Source organism: Limulus polyphemus, unplaced genomic scaffold, assembly GCF_000517525.1.
Source record: "Limulus polyphemus unplaced genomic scaffold, Limulus_polyphemus-2.1.2 Scaffold527, whole genome shotgun sequence".
NCBI lineage: Eukaryota > Metazoa > Arthropoda > Merostomata > Xiphosura > Limulidae > Limulus > Limulus polyphemus.
Window position 1 is genome coordinate 76,673 of NW_013666137.1, and position 849 is coordinate 77,521.

The following is an 849-nucleotide window of genomic DNA, read 5'->3' on the forward strand; positions in this document are numbered from 1 at the left end:
CTATGCAGTGCAGTAATTATACTATTTACACTGATTCTTATAGCTCTCTACTGGCCCTGGAATCGCTTAACGTTGGTTCTCATCCTGTTCTCGTCGATATTCAACAACGACTGGCCCAATTTTCTCTATCTTCTGCTTCCATTCAGTTTTTCTGGATACCTGTCCATGTCAGTATTCACGGGAACGAGCTCGTTGACACTGCGGCTAAGTCCGTCTGCTCTGGTGCCGTCACAGCCGTGCCTGTCCCGTACATGGACTATGGTCCTGTCTTCAAGGCATGGCTTCATGCCAGTTGGCAATCAACTTGGGGTGAGCAACGTCATAACAAGCTTTTCCAGATCAAACCTTCTGTTGGTCTTTGGCCATCTTGCTTCCGTAAGGATCGGACAGAGGAAGTTGTCCTGGCAAGGCTACGCATTGGTCACAGTTTTTTAACCCATCGTTTTCTTTTATTCGGTATTGACCCACCAACATGTAGCCATTGTGACACTCAAGTCACAATAGCCCACATTTTACTCTCATGCCATCGCTACGATCGTGAGCAGCAGCACCATTTTAGACACGCGTTTTCTAAGAGTTTACCCCTGACGTTGGACAGTGTCATTGGTAATGGTGACACTGTTTGACTAGATTGTAATTTTAATTTTTTACGCACTATAGGTCTTTTTAATTGTATATAAATCTTTTATCAACATATTTTGGTTTTAACTCGCTGTATTTTTGCATTTTATTCTGATTTACTTTCACTGTTTTTATTGGATGTTTGGCGCAGATAGCCTCGTTGCTTTGCACCATAAAGCACCAAACAAACAAACAAAACCATTATTACCATTTTTTATTACCTTACTT